Source organism: Callithrix jacchus, chromosome 13 (genome assembly GCF_049354715.1).
Source record: "Callithrix jacchus isolate 240 chromosome 13, calJac240_pri, whole genome shotgun sequence".
In the NCBI taxonomy this organism is placed as follows: domain Eukaryota; kingdom Metazoa; phylum Chordata; class Mammalia; order Primates; family Cebidae; genus Callithrix; species Callithrix jacchus.
Window position 1 is genome coordinate 102,987,036 of NC_133514.1, and position 21,777 is coordinate 103,008,812.

Genomic DNA, 21,777 nt, shown 5'->3' on the forward strand with positions numbered 1-21,777 from the left:
CACCCCTTCATGCTAAAAATTCTCAGTAAACTAGGTATTGATGGAACATACCTCAAAATAATAAAAGCGATTTATGACAAACCCACAGCCAATATCATACTGAATGGGCAAAAGCTGGAAGCATTCCCTTTGAAAACTGGCACAAGACAAGGATGCCTTCTCTCGCCACTCCTATTTAACATACTATTGGAAGTTCTGGCCAGGCCAATCAGGCAAAGAAAGAAAGAGAAGGGATTCAAATAGGACGAGAGGAAGTCAAATTGTCTCTGTTTGCAGGTGACATAATTGTATATTTAGAAAACCCCGTTGTCTTAGCTCTAAATCTCCTTAAGCTGACAAGTAACTTCAGCAAAGTCTCAGGATATAAAATCAATGTGCAAAAATCACAAGCATTCCTATACACCAATAACAGACTTAAAGAGAGCCAAATCAAGAATGAACTACCATTCAAAATTGCTACAAAGAGAATAAAATACCTAGGAATACAACTCACAAGGGATATGAAGGACCTCTTCAAGGAGAACTATAAGCTGCAGCTCAGGAAATAAGACAGGACACAAACACATGGTAAAACATTTCATGCGCATGGTTAGGAAGAATCAGTATTGTGAAAATGGTCATATTGCCCAAAGTAATTTATGGATTTATAGGCACCCTACAGAATGGGAGAGAATTTCTGCAATCTATCCATAGGACAAAGACTAATATCCAGAATCTACGAAGAACTTAAACAAGTCTACCAGAGAAAAACAACCCCATCAAAAAGTAGGTGAAGGATATAAACAGACACTTCTGAAAACAAGACATTTATGCAGCCACAAACATATGAAGAAAAGCTCATTATCACTTTTCATTAGAGAAATGAAAATCAAAACCACAATGAGATACCATTTCATGCCAGTTAGAATGGTGATCATTAAAAAGTCAGAAAACAACAGATGCTGGAGAAGATGTGGAGAAACAGGGATGCTTTTACACTGTGGGTTGGAGTGTAAATTAGTTTCACCATTGTGGAGACAGTGTGGCAATTCCTCAAGGATCTAGGACCAGATATACCATTTGACTCAGCAATCCCATTACTGGGCATATACCCAAAAGATTATAAACCATTCTACTATAAAGACACATGAACACGTATGCTTATTACTGCACTGTTCACAAGAGCAATGACTTGGAGCCAACCCAAGTGCCCATCAGTGATAGACTGGATAAAGAAAATGTGGCACATATACATCATGGAATACTATGCAGCTATAAAAAAAGGATGAATCCATGTCCTTTTCAGGGACATGGATGAAGCTGGAAACCATCATTCTCAGAGAACTAACGCTGGAACGTAAAACCAAACACCGCATGTTCTCACTTATAAGTGGGAGTTGAACAATGAGAACACATGGACACAGGGAAGGGAACACCACACACCTGTGCCAGTCAGGGGATTGGGGGTTAGGGGAGGGATACATTTACATTAGGAGAAATACCCAATGTAGGTGATGGGTTGATAGGTGCAGCAAACCACCATGGCATGTGGATACCTGTGTAACAATCGTGTGCATTCTGCACATGTATCACAGAACTTAAAGTATAATTGAAAAAAAAAAAGAAAAAAGAAATGCCTTTTGCGCACTGGACCCTGCAGAAGCAGAGATGCATAAAATGGATTCTTTGTTGGTAGCCTGCCAGCAGCAACAGACAGGAAACAATTATACCTGGGAGATAGCCTTTTTTGTGCTAAAATAACATGAACATGGGAATGCAGGGAAACTCCAACCAAGGCTGCTTTACAAAATGGAAGGAAGCGTAGGTTTTGTATCTGAAATTATACTTTTATTTGTTATGTAACAAGGCATTAATAGATACTAAGGCACCTGTATCTTGGTTAGAAGAAGTTTTACCCTAAATCTAAAACTCAAATGTAGCATCAACTGTAAGAGTCATGTTTAATTATTTTCCACCAGTCCTCTCCAAATTATCATGAAATATAAGAATTAAGTTTGACTTGATCATTTCCTGAAAATCCTCTTTTAACACAGGTGATGTCCCTTGGGATTGAGCTCTGTGTGCAACATGGAACATCTGGCTTCTCAGGAGAAGACTGTGGGATTCAGGTCAGTTCTGGGGAATCAAGGGTGCCTGCATCTAAGTTCACATATACCACAGTCTCTTCAGGAGGGTTACCTGGGGTTTGTTTCCTTTACTGAGTATCTCTTAGGTTCCAGCCCACTGAGCTGGCATGTTTTCCCAGACAGTGTTATTTTCATGGGTGGAGTGAAATCAGGTCTGAAGCAGTGGTTTTGTCCTTGAATGTTGCTGTGTATTAGAATTACCTAGCGAGGTTTGAGTCCTGATACCTGGCTACTTCGCAGACAAATTACAGTAAAACATGGTATCTGAGAGCAGGACCCAGACAGCTGTAGCTTTTAAACTCCTTAAGTGACTCCAATGTGCAGCCAAGTTTGAAATGGCTGCTATAAATCAATAACTCTGAAATGTTAGCTTGCCTTAAAATTTCCCAGTGGGCTTGTTAAACAGATTGCTGGGCTCCAGCCCCAGAGTTTCTGATTCAGTGGGTGTGTGGGGCAGCTGGGAATTTGCATTTCTAATAAGTTCCCATGTGATGTTGATGTGCTGGTCTGGGGGAATACTTTGAGTACCACTGCTTTAAATTAAAGCAATGAGAAGGAGTGGCTGTGGGAGAATAGTGGTTCTTCCTTTCTTCACCAAGTTGGTTCACTCTGCTTCATGAAGAACAAGAGTGGAAAGGGTCAGGCTGGAGATGTTACTGCAATAGTTACTGTGTGCCTTTAAGACATTCTTGGAATGATATACAATGCATCTTTAGAATGCCCTTGCCCTATTTGGGAAAACACAGTACTTTTCAGAGTCTCTCTCTTTCTCTCTCTCTCTCTCTTTTTCCCCTCTCTTTTCCCCCCTCTTTTTCTCTTCTTAGAAAAGGCTTGAGAAGGGGACTTTGTTAAAATTACAAAGGGCATCTAAGGGAATCAGTTGAATTCAAAACACTTTTAATTTTAGAGAAAATTTGACATGTGAAAAAGTTTTTGTAAAAATCAATCTTAAATTATGTAGGTATTTCTGATGAAATGTTTTTCTTTTAGCTCTATAGGGAAAACTTGTAGCTAACAGCAGAAAGACTCATTCCACATGAAATAGCAGTAAGTTCAAAAGAAATAGTAAATACAACACAGATAATTAAACATATTTTAACTGTCTGTGTTGATATCAGCAAAGAGAACCATGCCCATACCTTAATTACCTTAAGCATTTATGAAGCAGTCTTATACCACCCCAGATGGCTTTCTTCTTCAGCCCACTTCTTATGTGATATAAAATCAGATATTTATATTACATTCTAAATACCCTTTCAGACACTTCACATTCAATTGAGGGAACACTCTTCCTGCTAGTCATGACTATTTAACATCTTCTATTTATGTACGCCATTTAATGAGTGAAAATTTCCCAGTGGCTGTGGAATCCTAGAAAGTAAATCAGAACAGAGGACACATTTACTAGCAGATAATTATAGGCTCTGGAGAATTTATAACAACACTGATAATTTAGGAAGGAAGTGATGAAGTCAATTAGGCAGATTCTATAGACGTCAAATGGCAAGCTGGCCGGCGTGCTCTGAATTTTGAGTCCTTATCCTCTGAAAACCCAAGGACTCTTTGATGTGATGTTTTCCTTTTCCTTTTTTAAAGAAAGACTTTATTTTTTAAGAGCATTTTTAGGTTCACAGCAAAATCAAGAGGAAGTTACATAGATTTCCCATGTTTCCCTTTTCCCCATCTGAGGATGGCCTCCCCCATTACCAACATCCCTCACCAGAGTGGTATGCTTGTAACAACCCATAAACCTACGTCAACACATCATTGTCACCCAAAGTCCATAGTTTGCATTAGGGTTTCCTCTTAGTGTTTCACATCCTATGGGTTTGAACAAATGTATAATGACATGTATGTACCACTGTAGTACCATATGGAATTTTTACCCTTCCTACAAATCCTCTGTGCTCTGCCTGTTCATCCCTCCCTGTCCCCAAACCCTGACAACCACTGATATTTTTACTACCTCCATAGTTTTGCCTTTTCCATACTGGCATCTAGCTGGAGTAATACAGTGTGTGTTGCCTTTTCAGACTGGCCTCTTTTCCTTGGTAATAGGCATTTAATTTCCCTCCATGTCTTTCCACAGCTTGATAGCTCATTCTTTTTATAGCTGAATAATATTCCATCATCTAAATGTACTTCCTTTCATTGTTTTTATTCCTTCAAATGATTAATCTTTCTTTCCACTATTTTTTGGTTGTTTATGCAATCCAAGGATACTTAAAAACTCCTTGCTGTAAGAAATTATTCTTTCTTTTTTTTTTTAATTGCATTTTAGGTTTTGGGGTACATGAGCAGAGCATGCAAGACAGTTGCGTAGGTACACACATGGCAGTGTGTTTTGCTTCCTTTCTCCCCTTCACCCACATTTGGTATTTCTCCCCAGGTTATCCCTCTCCACCTTCCCCTCCCACTGGCCCTCCCCTTTTCCCCCCAGTAGACCCCAGTGTTTAGTACTCCCCTCCCTGTGTCCATGTGTTCTCATTTTTCATCACCCGCCTATGAGTGAGAATATGCGGTGTTTCATTTTCTGTTCTTGTGTCAGTTTGCTAAGGATGATGTTCTCCAGATTTATCCATGTCCCTACAAACGACACAAACTCATCATTTCTGATTGCTGCATAATATTCCATGGTGTATATGTGCCACATTTTTCCAATCCAATCTATTATCAATGGGCATTTGGGTTGATTCCAGGTCTTTGCTATTGTAAACAGTGCTGCAATGAACATTCGTGTATATGTGTCCTTATAGTAGAACGACTTATAGTCTTTTGGATATACACCCAGTAATGGGATTGCTGGGTCAAATGGAATTTCTGTTTCTAAGGCCTTGAGGAATCGCCACACTGTCTTCCACAATGGTTGAACTAATTTACACTCCCACCAACAGTGTAAAAGTGTTCCTTTTTCTCCACATCCTCTCCAGCATCTGTTGTCTCCAGATTTTTTAATGATCGCCATTCTAACTGGCGTGAGATGGTATCTCAATGTGGTTTTGATTTGCATCTCTCTGATGACCAGTGACGATGAGCATTTTTTCATATGATTGTTGGCCTCATATATGTCTTCTTTCGTAAAGTGTCTGTTCATATCCTTTGCCCAATTTTGAATGGGCTTGTTTGTTTTTTTCCTGTAAATCCGTTTGAGTTCTTTGTAAATTCTGGATATCAGCCCTTTGTCAGGTGGGTAGACTACAAAAATTTTTTCCCATTCTGTTGGTTGCCAATTCACTCTAGTGACTGTTTCTTTTGCCGTGCAGAAGCTGTGGAGTTTCATTAGGTCCCATTTGTCTATTTTGGCTTTTGTTGCCAATGCTTTTGGTGTTTTGTTCATGAAGTCCTTGCCTACTCCTATGTCCTGGATAGTTTTGCCTAGATTTCCTTCTAGGGTTTTTATCATGCCAGGTCTTGTGTTTAAGTCTTTAATCCATCAGGAGTTAATTTTAGTGTAAGGTGTCAGGAAGGGGTCCAGTTTCTGCTTTCTGCACATGGCTAGCCAGTTTTCCCAACCCCATTTGTTAAACAGGGAATCCTTTCCCCATTGCTTGTTTTTGTGAAGAGATTTTTCTTTCTTTTCCCCTTGTGTGATATTTATTGAACTCATTCCTCTTGTGATACAGTTTAATTGCTAGGTTAAATATCATCTTTACAATCTTATATGCAAAATTATTTTTTTGATTTTTAAAATTTTATTTATATATTTTTAATATATTTATTATGTTTTAAGTTCTGGGGTACGTGTGCATATCGTGCAGGTTTGTTGAATAGGTTTATACATGCCACGGTGGTGGTTTGCTGAATCCATCGCCCCATAATCTACATCAGGTAATTCTAATGCTATCCTTCCCCAATTACACCACCCCTGCTATTCCTCCTCTAGCCTCCCATTCCCTAGGCCCCAGTGTGAGATTATTCTTTTATGACTAAGAGTTTATAAATGACTTAGAGTTGTAGAAGGCAATCTGTTTTAAGAAGGAGAAGCAAAAAGGAGCAAAAAGAAGACTGCTTTGAGTTGCCTTTTGTCCATTCTGGCAGAATGTGAAAGCTAACAGAGCCCCTTGCAAGGCTCTTATAACTACTGACAGGGAGCATATATAAGTGATGTCTGCTACCGAGTGGATTCTCAGTCCGTAAATGTTGGTTCCTTCATTTTCAATTCCTTGAGGTGTTTATTCCTTTAGTAAATGTTTACTTAGACTTCTCTGTGGCATGTTTTTGGAATACAGAGATGTAAACGATAGTTCCTTCCTCTGGAGGACTTCACTTGTAGTATAGTATGATTAGTGCCGCCTTAGATGGTGGATGTGAGATATGAGCTTTCTTAGGGGGATTACCTCCATGCAGAAAGCCCAGGCAACGGGAGATGCTACCCTGTGTCTCTTCCTTCTTTTGAGGATAACAACTTTGTGCTACTTGCCGTCCAATGTCTGAAGATAATTGTTTCTTACCATCTTGTCTAATTTTTTTGTTTGCAGTGTGGAATAACTATGGACTGGATGTCCATAAAATATATTTTGAAATAAATAATTGAAAATTCTCAAACTATTGACATTTTTTTCTCTGTGGTATATTTTCTTCAAAATGCATGGATCTGAGGAATTTTAGAGCTGATCTCAGAGGATGTAAGGCCCATATATATTACTCCATTTGCTCCAAGTAAGTAGCTGATATACTGTCAGGTAGCACCAGGTCTCTGGATTTATCGTACCACATAATGTTCCACTCTTCTTAGAAACCAGGTAGTCTCAAATTTGCTCCTCTAAATGACATACCTTTGTAGAACATTCCACTCCTGTAATTATTTAATTAAATATTCCCTTAATGACTATTGTCCTTATAGATGTTCATCTTCATGAAATCAAGAATCTTCATTATGCTTTAAATGACATCTGCCACCTTTACTTATTTTTACTTACCCAATGTATGTTGGGAAGAGAAGCTTAAAAATGCTTTTTCTGATTTTGAGGATCTATATCACTCAGCTTAGCCTGGTGATTTATGCCTGTTGTCCCAGCACTTTGGAGGCTGAGGCAGGCAGATCAGGAGATCAAGAGATCAAGACCATCATGGCCAACATGGTAAAACCCTGACTCTACTAAAAATACAAAAATTGGCTGGGCATTGTGGCACATGCCTGTAGTTCCAGCTACTCAGAAGGCTGAAGATTGTACCACTACACTTCAGCCTGGTGACAGAGCGCGACTCCATCTGAGATAAAAAAGAATCAATAACACTCTTATCCTGATTGAAAAACTTACTGTAACATTAGTAAAGCCAGGGTGTGTGGAAAAACACAAGGCTCAAAAGGTTCAATTTAACAACAGTTGATTGAGTATCTACTATGTTCTACATATTATTCTTTGCTCTTAAGATATATTTGTGACCATTAATAATCAGAGCAATCACAATGAACCCAAAGATCTCTGCCCAAGGAATCAGGGCAGGATGTGTGTATGAGTACAGAAATAAACAGTAAATATCATAAGTTATAAGACATTTATAAGTAAAACACATGTTATGTTAGAAGGTAACAAGTAATAATGATATGCTGTAGAAGAGAAAAGTTCAGGGCAAGCAGGAGGATGGGTCAGCATGGGGCAGGCAGTTCACAGTTTTAAATAGGATGGTCAGAGTAAGCACACCTGGCCCTTGAACAGCATGGGTTTTGAACTGTGTGGGTCCACTTAAATGTGAATTTTTTTAAAATAAATATGTTAAGAAGTTTTTTGGAGTTTTGTGACAATTAGAAAAAACTTGCAGATGAACCACATAGCCTAGAAATATTGAAAAAGTTAAGAAAAATTTAGGTGTGTCATGACTGCATAAAGTGTGTATAGGTATTGGTCTGTCACTATCATAAAAGATACACAAGTCTTATAAAATTAAAAATGTATCAGAAAGTGCATACACTTACCATATGTGGCACCATTTATAGTAGAGAGAAATGTAAACAAATGTAAGATACAGGATGAAATGATAACTACATAAAATACAATGTAGTGTCTATTATACCACTGTAGTAAATCTGTAGCCACTTCTGGTTGCTATTGCAGTGAGCTTAAGTGTTGTGAGTATCGGCTTAAAACCGTGTGACCTTAATCATCTCTGAACAGGCAGCTAATCTCTCCAGCAAACTGTGTACGGAAGTAAAAAGTGATGTCTCAGGGTTCTGGCACATTGTGTTTATGGCAATACCACAAACCTTGAATAACATCATGAGGCTCATACAAAGTGCCCCCAGTGCTACTGAGATGCAGAGAACACTCAGACATGTCTTGTAAACTGTCAACATATTTATGGTATTGGCGAATGTACTGTATTGGGAATGTATTTCTTCTTCCTTATGATCATCTTAGTAATATTTTCTTTTCTGTAGTTTGTTGTATGAGTACAGCCTCTAATATATATAACATTAAATAAGTGTACTAATTGGCTGTTTATGCTGTTGATACGGTTCTCAGTCAACAGTAGGCTATTAGTAATTAAGTTTTCGGGGAGCCAAAAGTTATACCTGGATTTCTGACTACATGGGTTGGTGACCCTAACACCTGCATTGTTCAACTGTGGTCCTCATTGAGAAGACAATCTTTAAGTAAAAACTCAAAGAAAGTGAAGGAATTTACTAGGCTAATTGAAGGAATTTGTTGAGTGTGCCTGGAGTGTTCTAGGAAAAGCTGAAAGGCCAGTGTGGCTGGAGAAAGAATAAGAGAGAAAGAAGAAAGAAATGAGGTCGGGAAAGGGAACAAGGCAGAGAGATCATATAGGGCCTCATAGATGGAAGAAAAATCAATGTAATCTATGACATAGTTTTCAACATTAACTGAACAAAAATATTCTGTACTTGTAATTTTCTTTAACAAATATTTATAATTTCACCATTGCAAGTCAATAATTTTTAGAATTTTTGAAATTGATTTTTGAATAATGCAAGGAGGATTGCTGACCTCATTAAACAGACATGCCAAGGAGCCTGGTTTTATGATGTTAAGATTTAATAAGCAGTGATTCAAGATAAACTTTGTAGAAGCTGTCATTTAAATACTTTTTAATCCTTCTTTCTTTTTTCCCTTCTTTCTGCCTAATTAAATAAATGTGCTTTGTACCATCAAAAGCATGTTATGTATATTAACAGCTTCTTTCCTTAAACATTAAGTGCTATTTAACTTATACTTTCAAACGAGAATTTTACAATGGTTGAATTAAAGAATTTCGAGCTCATAGTAACTTATTTTTATATTTTCTGATTTCTTATCAAATATCAAGGAGGATAAAGAAAGACAGAAGTAAAAAGAAATGCTAAGGAAGCCAAAAAATAGAAGCCCATGCCTGATATACATAAGACCGAATGTGTCAGTTGTGATAAGAAAGTACACAGAACATCTCTCCTACCTTTTCTCGTTGATATAGGTTTATTTTTTTGAGACAGAGTTTTGGTCTTGCTACCCAGGCTGGAGTGCAATGGCACTATCTCGGCTCACTGCAACCTCCGCCTCCTGGATTCAGGCAATTCTCCTGACTCAGCCTCCAGAGTAGCTGGGATTACAGGCACGCACCACCGTGCCCAGCTAATTTTTTGTATTTTTAGTAGAGATGGGGTTTCACCATGTTGACCAGGATGGTCTCGATCTCTTGACCTCGTGATCCACCCGCCTCGGCCTCCCAAAGTGCTGGGATTACAGGTGTGAGCCACTGCGCCTGGCCTAATATAGGTATTTTATTTGTGGTTGTCTGTTTTAGACAGTTTGCTATATGAATATTATTTTAAAATGCTGGATTATAACAGAAGTATCAATATGTCAGAGTTTGTAAACACACATTTGGGGAATAATACATTTTCCATATACCATGGTTTATTTCTCCCTACTATTATTGTGTTATTTGAGCTCTTTCTAATTTTTCTTAGAATAACTAATGGTATTTTACAATGGTACTTCTTTTTATTTTATTTTTGTCCCATCTTTTTTTATTTTCATGAACATCATTCATTTTCTTGGTAGGATATTAATTGTCTTGGCAATAATCATTTGAACATTACCTCCTCCAGGAGGTCTTTTACAAAACCTCAAGAAATCTGAATTTGGGCCAAGTCACATATCTCTATCAGTCTATACACAATTATTTTATTGCTCATTGTATTATATTAAAATTATCTGTGCAACTAGACTGACAACTCTTTAAGGGGAGGAACAATATGTTATACATGTTAACCCCAAGCACCTAGCACATAATAGGATGCAAATTTAGCTTCCTTGAGAGAACTGGATTGTAGCCTACCCTTCTGCTCCAAGTCTGTGTCTTAACTGTTGCCTGAAAGGCTCAGTGTATTTCACAGGAAGGGAGCAGCAGCTGAAAGTGACCACAGGAACAGAGGAAAATAAGATGGGCTGCCTTGCCTCTCCCGTGACTGTAGAAGAAGTTGGCAGCTTAAATTCCAGGAATCCCAGGCAAGAATAGATGAGGAAGTATGCTGTCTAAAGTGCTTAATTTGAGAATGCAATACGGGACTTGGAAGGCAAAACTGCTAGACAGGGTAGTTCTTGACATTTGTGTCCTAAAGGGAAGAGTCCTATTTTTGGTCTTTTAAGAAGAATCAGAATCAGGCTCTATTACAAAGAAAGCATCCCTCTCTTTCTCTCACTGTCAATCTATTTATCATATTTTTCTGTATATATGAAATGACTTCTTAACCTAACAGAGAAAAAGAAATTTACAAGACAATATATGTATGATCTAAATATGCCCCTGCTCTTCTGACACACCTGCTTTTGAATCCTGCCTCTTCTGTGATACAAACCTATTTATTGCTTAATCTATTTAATATTTGAACTTATTGTATATAAATTTACTATCTACCTCACAGAATCATAATGTAGAATAAATGAAAGTAAAATGTTTTATCACCCCCCTTTTCAAGGGACAAATGTTTGACCTTTTAGCAATATGACAATCTGAGCTTATCCAAATGGGACATCTTATAAATACTTGTAAACATAAAATGAGCTCAAAAGACTGTAATTGCCAGGACTAAAGCCAAAACTGGAAATAAAAATGAGAATAGCAAGGAGACACTGAAAGCCCACAGTGATTGGGGACTGGGTATGTGATGGTCAGATAGTGGTAGCAGGTGCATATGAAGTGAAAGAGCTTGAACAAAATATCATACCTGAATCTTAAATCTCAGCTCCACTCACTTTCCTTGAACAATGCTGGGAAGTGTGGATGGGAAAAACAAGTCAGCCATGAGGAATTTGGTCCTATGGTCCTTTCTCAGATGCAAACGTAAAACTTTTCTTGTAACCCAAGGTACAGGAGACACTCATAGAATAATGAGTCACTGCCAAAGACAAACTCAAAAAATAATTTAAAAATATTTCTACAATAAATATGTCAAAACATCCCATTGTAGAGCATTAATTTATATAATTATTATTTGTCAATGAAAAAACATCTGGTGAGGAAAGCAAATGATGCTGCAAACATGAGTGTTAATTGCTTAGGAATGGGAAATACAAGAACAATTTAAAAATGTTTATAAAGGTTAAAGCGATGAAAAAGAGAAGTAGATTTTCTCCCCACTTCTTTTCTTTCTTTCTTTTTTTAGACAGAGTCTGACTCTGTTTTCCCAAGCTGGAGTGCAGTGGTGTGATCTCAGCTCACTGCAACCTTCACCTCCCAGGTTCAAGGGATTTTTCTGCCTCAGCCTCTCAAGTAGCTGGAATTATAGGCGTGTGCTACCACTCCCAGCTAATTGTAAAATTTTTAGTAGAAACAGTGTTTTACCACATTAGCCAGGCTGGTCTCAAACTTCTAATCTCAAGTGTTCCTCTTGCCTCTGCCTCCCAAAGTGCTAGGATTACAGGTGTGAGCCGCTACACCTGGCCAGTGAGAAGTAGATTTCAAGTAAAACAAAAGATTATGAAAAAGAAACAAGAAAATAATGTCCTAGGAATGAAAAATAGAATAACTGAAATTAAATACTAGATGAATGAGCTAACAGCAGACTAGATACAGATAGAAACGGAGTTTTATGAGGGCTGATATATTTGAAGAAACTATATCCAAAATACACCATGAGAGATAGTGTCTGAGCAGATACAGGAAACAGAAAGTAGAATGTCCATATGCCCATGGGGCTGGGCATGCAGGCCAACATGACCAAGCAACAATTGGCCCTGTGTGTCTCCGTGTGTTAGTTTCCAGTTGCTGCTGTAACAAAGTACCACCATTAGTGTGTTTGTTCATCATTGAATCAACATCATGCTATTTCAATACTGTGATTTCATAATGAATCTTGTTGGTAGTGAAGAAATTTCAAATTTGTTCTTAAAATTTGCTTTTCTTTTTGTCCTTTTCATTTCCGTATAAAATTTAGAATCATCTTATTGATTTCCCCAAAACACCTGCTGGATGAATGCGGTAACGTTGAATATGTACATAGATTTGGGGAGAATTTACAAATGAATCTTCATTCATGAGCATGATGTGTTGATTTGTTCCCTCAGCAACAGTTTAGTTTCCAGTGAATCAACGTGCACATCTTTCAATAACTTACCGTGTATCTGGTTTTTGGCATGGTGTTGATTTTTATTTTATTCTTTAATTTTTAAAAGTAATATATACTATATTATATACTATATAAGTTTGCATACACTAAATTTGCTAAATTCTTAAAAAAATTGTATAGTTTAGGTTCTTTTGGCTTTTCTATGTATGCAATCCTGTCATCTATGAAGAATTACATGATTACATTTTTCCCAATCATTATACTATTTATGTATTTATTTTAGTATTGCACTGGCTAGGTGCAATAGAGGCGATGAACATCTATTTTTTTTTTTAATCTCAGGAAGAAAGCTTTCAGTGATTTTCTATTATGTTGTAATGTTGACAGTAGGTTTTTTCATACATGATATCTATCAGAAGGAAGTTCCCTTTCAGACTTCATTTGCTGAGAATTATTTTTTAATTATGAAAGGATATTAAATTTGATGAACTGCATTTTCTGCATGCAATTTCTCTCATTTATTCTATTATCATGGCTGAAATAAAGCTATTAGTTGCCAATATTGAGACAATTGAGGATGTGAATATGGGATGTGTATTAGATAACATAGTTATAGCAATCTTAATTTTTTTCATTATGATAATAGAATTCTGTTCATGTAGGACAGTGTCATAGTGTTTAGGGTACACATGTTGAAATTTTTACATCTAAAATTTATTTTTAAGTGATTATATACAAAATATCTATCTTTGTATTGAGATATATGAAAACATATATAATTTGTATCTCTCTTGTTATTTCTCAGTGTCTCTCTATCTATCTACAAATGTAGCAAAATGCTGACAGTTGGTGAATCTACGTGAGTTGTAAGAGTGCATGGGGTATTCCTTTAATCTTACTATAGGCTTGGAATTTTTCCAAATAAAAGATGTTTGGGAGAAAATAAGAAATCAAATGCAGATTTACTATTGAACTTTTTACCCTTTTAAGTGACTCCATTTCCCTTGCAAAGGTAATATTTATAAATCCATTTGTATATTAACCCCAAAGAAATCTCAATAAATGTAAAAACAAGTTAAAGAGACGTAAGTCTTACTATATGAAATGAAATATAACTAAAAAATAGTTATAATAGTTAACTAAAAATTAGTTATAATGCTTATAATATAAACACTTTCAGATTAAAGTGTAAGTAAAAACTTCAATTATTTTTCAGAAATTAGTAACAGAGACAACCTTATCACAACATACAATTCTGAACTACCAGTAACCAGAGAAAAGTTCACATCTTAAATATTTTATTTTGTTGTTACATAAGAAGGATTAAATAATGAACTAACATTCATTATATGCTATATATATATATATATATATATATATATATATATAGCCACTATGTACTTTCATAAAAATGAAAGTTAAAAGATTAAGAAGCTCCATCAATTTTATGGATATACCACAATATGTTTATCTAGTCACCTGTGGATAGACATTTTGATTATTTTCACTTTCGTTTATTACAAATAATACTGCTATGAACATCTGCATACTGCTCATGTGGGAATATATTTTTATATATTAACTTATTTTTGGCAAATACTAGGAGCAGAATGGTTATGCCATGTGGTAGGTATATATTAAACTTTTTTTAAAACTGTCAAACTCTTTTTAAGTGGTTGTGCCATATTTGCATTCCCACTGTCAGAGCATGAGAATTCCAGTTGCGTTACATGCTTAGGGTTGGTTTTGTAAATTCTAGTCATTCTAATAGGTGCATTATGAAATCTCACTGTAGTTTGAATTTGCATTTCCCTAATCATTAGAGACGTTGAGCATCTATTTATTATTCATTTGTCATTTAGTTGTATTCTTTGGTGAAGTGTCTAAATATTTAACACAACATTTTATTAGATTGTGTGCCCTTTAAAATATTGAGTTGTAAGAGTTTTATAAGTATTCTTGGTACAAATCCTTTTTCAGATGTGTAATTTGGAAATATTTTGTTCTATTCTGTGACTTATTTTTTCAATCACTTACCATTGAGTGAAAGAGCAAAGTTCTTAGTTTTGATAAAATCCTGTTTATCTTTTTATTTATTATTATTTTTTGTTTAAAAATCATGGTTTTAGAAGACTTATGTAAGGAATCTTTACCTTGGGGCTGCAGGGAGGATGGGGGCCATCTCTGCCCCCATCCTGGATGATTAAAAAAATAAATAAATCTTTGCCTCACCCAAGATCAAAATTTTTTTTCAATTTCTAAAATAGTTTTAGATTTTAATGTTAAGGTCTATGACTCATTTTGAGTTAATTTTTTTTCACATGGTAAGAGGGATGGAGTAAAATTAATTTTTTTAAAAATATGGATATCTAATTTTCCCCATAATTTTTCTGGAGAAGGCTATTCTTTCTCCACTGATTGCCTTTATACTTTGCTAAATACAAAATTAATCATACATGTGTATGTCTACCTCTGAACTGTATCCTGTTCCATTGTGATTTGTTTATCTTTTTGCCAATACTATAATATCTTAATTATTATAGCTTTATATTTACCCTTGAAATCAGATAGTGTAGGTTCTCTTTGTTCTTCTTAAAAGTTGTTTTGGCTATTTTATGTCCTATGCATTTTCACATAAATTTTAGGATTATCTTGTCAAATTCTACAAAAATATTTTGTAGATTGGATTGACGATATAAATCAGTTCTGAAGAGAATTGACATTGAACAGCATTCAGTCCTCCAATCCATGAATTCATGAACATGTCATATCACTTCCTTTATTCAGGTCTTCTTTATCTTAGTATTTCTTTTTAGTTTTCATTGTATAAGTCTTGTATACCTTTTGTCAGATTTATTCTTAAGCATTTCATATATTTGGATACTACTGCAAACAGTTTATTTTCCAGAAGAGATATAGCTTATTGAATGATAGTTTTGGGAATAATATTTTAAAATTTAAATTTTGAATTATTTAGTATATATATTTATTTAATATATAGAAATAGAATGATTTTTGTATGTTGATCTTGCTTCCTGGATCTTTACTATACTCATGTAGTTTAAGATTTTTAAGTCTAAGAATACAGTCACTGCCTTTTGTGTGTTTAGATCATTGATTGCTTTTTATCTGAGATGTAGTCTCACTCTGTCATCCAGGCTGGAGTGCAGTGGCATGATCTTGGCTTACTGTAACTTCTACCTCCTGGGTTCAAGACATTCTCCTGCCTCAGCCTCCCGTGTAGCTGAGATTGCAGGTATGTGCCACCATGACTGGCTAATGTTTGTATTTTTAGTAGAGATGGGGTTTTGTCATGTTGCCCAGGCTGGTCTTGAACTCCTTACCTCAAGTGGTCCACCTGCCCTGGCCTCCCAAAGTACTGGGATTACAGGAGTGAGCCAGAGTACCCAGCCAGGTCATTGACATTTAATGTAATTGTTAATATTGTTGGAACAAAAACTACTGTTTTGCCTTGGGATGGCAAGAGCAGCCACTGTGAGGAAAGGCATGGACTTGCACCCAAATCCTTCTTCCCTGTCTCCTCTATAGAAGAAAATCTTTAATCTCCCAAGGAAAGGGCAGCACATTTGTGACCTTTATGTCACAGATGAAGATCCAATGCATCTTGGGGAAAGAAAAAAATACCCTCTACTCCTGGATGAGAGAAATATGTCCTGGGCCTAAACCATTAGAAATTTTCTATCATTGAGTGAGAGGCAGGATCACTGAGAAGATCCTGCCCAGAAGATTCAGGGGCACAGTGTCAACCTAAGAATAAATCTGAGTAGCAATGATAAGGAATGCACACACCATCTGCCAATGACTGGGGAAAATAGGACTCCTGACAGCCACAAACGTAGGAAAATTCAGATCCTTTTGCAGACTCCTCTCCACGGACCTCACCGGATGATCACAAGCAAGACTAGGGGAATGGGGAGGCACTGGAGGAAGCCCTATTAGTCCATTTTCATGCTGCTGATAAAGACATACCTGAGATTGGGAAGAAAAATAGGCTTAATGGACTCACAGTTCCACATGGCTAGGGAGGTTTCACAATCGTGGTGGAAAGTGAAAGGCACTTCTTACATGGCAGCAGGGAGAGAGAATGAGAAAGAAGCCAAAGTGGAAACCCTTTATAAAATCATCAGATCTCGTGAGCCTTATTCACTGCCAGGAGAACAGTATGCGGGAAACCACCCCGTGATTCAGTTATCTCCCACCAGGTCCTTCCCACAACATGTAGGACTTATGAGAGCATAATTCAAGATGAGATTTGGGTGGGGACACAGCCAAAACATATCAGCCCCCTTCCTGATGCTGATCTATGTGTGTGATTCTCAGGAGTTCTGCACTCCCTTGCTCCACATCAGGACTATGGTAATTTATTATGAATTTATCTAAATTCTTCCTACTAGTTTGATCAGTTTTCAGCACCTCTCCAGACACACATCTGCTCACATTCTGTCTTTTATGTGAAGCTTTTGGATATGTTGGTTGTCCTGTGAGTTCCTTTCTTTGATGGGCTTTAAATAGTTGTGATTTTGCAAATTATCCAGCTTTAGTTTTTCTTCAGTGGGAGCACACTCTTTCTAGTTTCTTACCTCCTAAGCAGAAGCCAGAAGTTAGTAAATGCTGTCTGAATGACTGTGTGTGTGTGTGTGAAATGATGTTAGGATGAGAGACGTCTTGGAATTGTACCTCATAACGTATTTTACTCCCTGAAGTTACAAATATATTTGAAAAAACTGTATCATGGGGTCCAAATATTTTAAACATCTAAACATTAGAATTGCTATAAAAGCTCTTTTTAAACTATTGTTCCTGATTTTACAAAATGCTATGGCAGTAAATGAAGCAGGATTTATCATAGTGGTGGTATTTCGTGATAGCAAAATCCACCTACAGGCAAGTGGCTGGTTAAATCAGCTCAGTTCATTACAGACTGACAAAGTGTTGCCTTCTTGCTGGTGATGGAGTGGCTTAACAACTCCATTAAAATATTGCACCTATGGCATATTGATTCCCCCTCTCTTGTCCTTATGCTTTTCTGGTTTTAAGAGACATAAACTCTAGATACATCTTAATCTAGAATGGTTTCAGGTTCCAGATAGTATGGATAAGCAATATTGTATGTTAAAATAAGAGATTACTTTGATATCCTTCTTAATTCACAATATTGTTACAAAGCTCAAAAGAAATGAGTATAGTAGAAATGAAAGTACTTAATTGACTCAGAAACTCTACACAAATATAAAGGTTTAGGATAATAGCTGTCTAAACATAGTGGCATTTTAGTTACAAAGTTAACCATTCCTAGCACAACAGTAAGAAATTGGACTGGAACCTTTTTCAGATTTCTAGTAAAACATAGGCACAGGAAGATTTCTCAGATCTTCCAAAGACTGTTGCAAAAAACACGGAGAAATTTTAGGAATTACATCTTTCCTTTGAAAAGATAGTTTTGGCTGGGCACAGTGGCTCAAGCCTGTAATCCCAGCACTTTGGGAGGCTGAGGCAGGTGGATCATGAGAGATCGAGACCATCCTGGTCAACATGGTGAAACCCTGTCTCTACTAAAAATACAAAAAATTAGCTGGGCATGGTGGCACATGCCTGTAATCCCAGCTACTCAGGAGGCTGAGGCAGGAGAATTGCCTGAACCCAGGAGGCGGAGGTTGCGGTGAGCCGAGATCGCGCCATTGCACTCCAGCCTGGGTAACAAGAGCGAAACTCTGTCTCAAAAAAAAAAAAAAAAAAAAAAAACCAAAAACCAAAAACCAAAAGCCAAAAACCAAAAAAACAAAAAAACAAACAAAAAAAAGAAAAGATAGTTTCTTTGTTGAACTTTCTACCTTTAAGTTAGATGTTAGCACCGTTTTTTAAATCATAGGTAGGCTTGAAGCCTAGTATATAAACATCTTATTTTGCAGGGAGGAGTTAACCAAATGTAGGTAGGTCCAACAAGATGTGCCTTTATAAATGTACTAAAATGCCATTGTTGAGGTTATAAGTTGAATATAGTTTGCTAATCATAGGCAATTGCTGTCTCTTTTTCTTTTGTCCTTATGCTTTTCTGGTTTTAAGGGGTATAAACCAATCACAGACATAAACTTTATAAAATCAGACATGACTGTTTGAAAAGAGTTCTTTTTTTTCCTTTTTTGAGACGGAGTCTCACTCTGTCGCCCAGGCTGGAGTGCAGTGGTGTGATCTCAGTTCACTGTATCCTCCACCTCCCAGGTTCAAGTGATTCTCTTGCTTCAGCCTCCCGAGTAGCTGGGACTGCAGATTCCCACTACCATGACTGGATAATTTTTGTATTTTTAGTAAAGATGAAGTTTCACCATATTCTCCAAGCTGGTCTTGAACTCCTGACCTTGTGATCTGCCCGCCTTGACCTCCCAAAGTGCTGGGATTACAGGCGCGAGTCATTGTGCCCGACCTGAAAAATGGTCTTTTTTTTTTTTTTTTTTTTTAACAATTCCATGTCTCCTTCTCAGCCACCTACTTGATGTTAGTTGTGTGGTACAAGAAGTATTAGAATACATAATAACTGGCCATAAGCTAGTCCACATTGACTGCTGTGCTAGGTTTAATATAAAATCTTAGCAAATCCATTAAATACTGTTTGGGAATATTTCTTAGTACTTTTATGTGACTAAGACCATTGTATTAGCCAAATGTAAATACAAAATCTGCAGTCAACAATAGTATTTGTGAGGAATTTCATACACAGTAGCATAATTTTCTTTTTCTTTTTGGCAGAGTCTTGCTGGAGTGCAGTGGCTGGGAGATCTTGGTTCACTGCAACCTCTGCTTTCACCCGCTCCCCCAAGTTCAAGCGATTCTTGTGCCTCAGCCTCCGTAGGAGCTGGGATTGTAGGCATGTGCTACCATGCCGGGCTAAGTTTTGTATTTTCGGTAGAGATGGTGTCTCCCTTTGTTGCCCGGGCTGGTCTTGCACTCCTGGCCTCAAGTGATCCACCTGCCTTGGCCTCCCGGAGTGGTGGGATTACAGGTGTGAGCCACCATGCCCAGTGCAGTAGTGTAATTTTAGAGAAGTTTGTTCATAGCTGTCCCAGGAAGTAAGAAGGAAAGATTCAGGATGAACTGTCAAGGGTGGCTTGCTCTCAGCTGGATCTGGTTAAAATCATCATTGAGCTCAGGATTGAAAGGAAAAATCACACAATATGAAGCGTGAGGGAGAATTGTGAAATTATGAGATAAACTATTCCTCCATTCAGTATATTTTGATTGACCACTCCCTTTACGGAAGTAGTGAATCGTAGGATCTTTTCCTCCCTCAACTAGCAAGCTTACCCCGGTTCCTTTGTCTCTCCTTCCCTTGTGGTAATGGGCTAGTACACCAGGATGCCCTTCCCCCTCAACCATATTAACGTAGTTGGTTACATGTAGCAGGCTGTTCCAAAAGTTCCCTCCCTTTAACCACAGAGTTTGATTTAGAGGTAAGTAAGGGCCCTGAACTTGTCCAGTGAGAACTCTTTCTAAGACTTAAGAAACTGTCACTTGGAGAAATACAGAGAGAGACACATTGAACTCTGACAACATTATTTGAGACACCGGATCGAGCGATGCCTATAGCTAGATGCACTTCTGAATTTCTAATTTCTTAGCCCAAACCTTTCCCTTTATTCTTTTTTTTTTTTTTTTTTGAGATGGAGTTTTGCTCTTGTTACCCAGGCTGGAGTGCAATGGCGCGATCTCGGCTCACCGCAACCTCCGCCTCCCGGGTTCAGGCAATTCTCCGGCCTCAGCCTCCCGAGTAGCTGGGATTACAGGCACGCGCCACCATGCTCAGCTTATTTTTTGTATTTTTGGTAGAGATGGGGTTTCACAATGTTGACCAGGATGGTCTCGATCTGTTGACCTCGTGATCCACCCGCCTCGGCCTCCCAAAGTGCTGGGATTACAGGCTTGAGCCACCGCGCCCGGCCCCCCTTTATTCTTAATCTAGTTTCCTAGTTGGGTTTCTATCACTTGCAACAAAAAGATTTCTAATAACTATTTATGAGTGAGGGATGGTTCTAGGTATGAACTGGATAAAGTATGGTGAACAAGACCCATGCTTTGTACTTGTAAGTGTAGTTGTAGACTTGGGGTGTGTGTGTGTGTGTGTATGTGTGTGTGGACACGTGTGGGGGGGCAGATGCCCTAGGCATTCTGGTTTCTTTAATTGTGTTGGAAGAATGGCCAAAGATCATAGCCTCCTGTTGAAACTCTTCATGCTTCTGATTCCTCCCCAATTTACTTGGGCTGCTGAATCTGAATTGGTACGGTATGTTTGCACTAAATACATATGTTTTCATTGCTTGTTTGATCAAGAGACAGTCTCACAGGTCTCTCACAGGTTTGATCATAAGCTACTATTAGGGAGTTTTAGAAAAATATCTAAAAGTATCTGTATTTAGAAAATATCTGCATATGTGAAATAAACATCCTAACTTCTGTGACTAGGAATTAGAGATCAGGAAATATGGTGGGATGATGAGAACATAACTACCAGATAGAAAACCATGATGGAGGTGCTGAATGGAAAATTTTATTCTTTTATTTTATTTTTTCAGACAGTCATACTCTGTTGACCAGGCTGAAGTGCAATGGTGTGATTTTGGCTCAATGGAATCTCTGTCTCCCGGGCTCAAGCAATTCTCCTGCCTCAGCCTCCCAAGTGGCTGAAATTACAGGTGCACACCACCATGCCCGGCTAATTTTTTGTATTTTTAAAAGAGACTGGGTTTCACCATGTTGGCCAGGCTGGTCTGGAACTCCTGACCTCAAATAATCTGCCCGTCTCAGCTTCCCAAAGTGCTGAGATTACAGACATGAGCCACTGTACCCAGCCTTGGAAAATTTTATTCTAATGGAAAACATGAATAGGATTTAAAAGAAATAGATGACAGAATTAGAAGTATGAAAGAAAAGAGGACAGATAGCAAGGTCACATCTAGAAAATTCAATCTAAACTATAATCAGTACCCCAAAAGAAAAATAGAATAGATGAGAGAATCAGAAGCAATAATTATAAATGAGAAGAAACAACCATCTTAAAAATGACATGAATCTACTAACAATTAATGCTCAGTGTTCAGCAAAATAATAAATAGGAGCCAACACCTAGAGCCA